We start from the raw sequence: 501 nt of genomic DNA on the forward strand, positions 1-501 counted from the left end.
TAGTAATTTCCTACGAAAATTCCAAGTCTGATTTCAAAAATTTCAAGTCGGAAATACCTTAGTTCTCTCGAAGACGCAGTTTTGCCTCTTCTCAGTTTTGCTTGCTTATTTCCCATTCCTCTTCTCGTGTATGTTCACCATTTTCAATATTGGTCTTTATCCTTTAAACTTGACATTTATCTTCCGAACTTGGCTGTTATCTTCTCCATAGATACGACGTCAATTTTTATAAAAAGGTTCAACGTAATCGTATAGTTGAGGCGGCTAAGGTGTTAAGTTAACCGTTGCCATTTTATATGATTAATCTGAATCCAAGCGAGAAAACAAGTCTTTGCGGTTTTTTTTTTTATCGTAAAGTTTCAATGGTAACTCCAATCAAGACGAAACAAGAGACGTTTCGATCAATAGTTTAAGGAGAACACAAAGATGGAGGTAAGAGTGAGTAGGAGCAAGCGAAAGAGTTTAGACGAGTCTTACTTGTTTTTGTCGTAAAATCTCAAC

Source organism: Brassica oleracea, chromosome C7, assembly GCF_000695525.1.
Source record: "Brassica oleracea var. oleracea cultivar TO1000 chromosome C7, BOL, whole genome shotgun sequence".
Taxonomy (NCBI): domain Eukaryota; kingdom Viridiplantae; phylum Streptophyta; class Magnoliopsida; order Brassicales; family Brassicaceae; genus Brassica; species Brassica oleracea.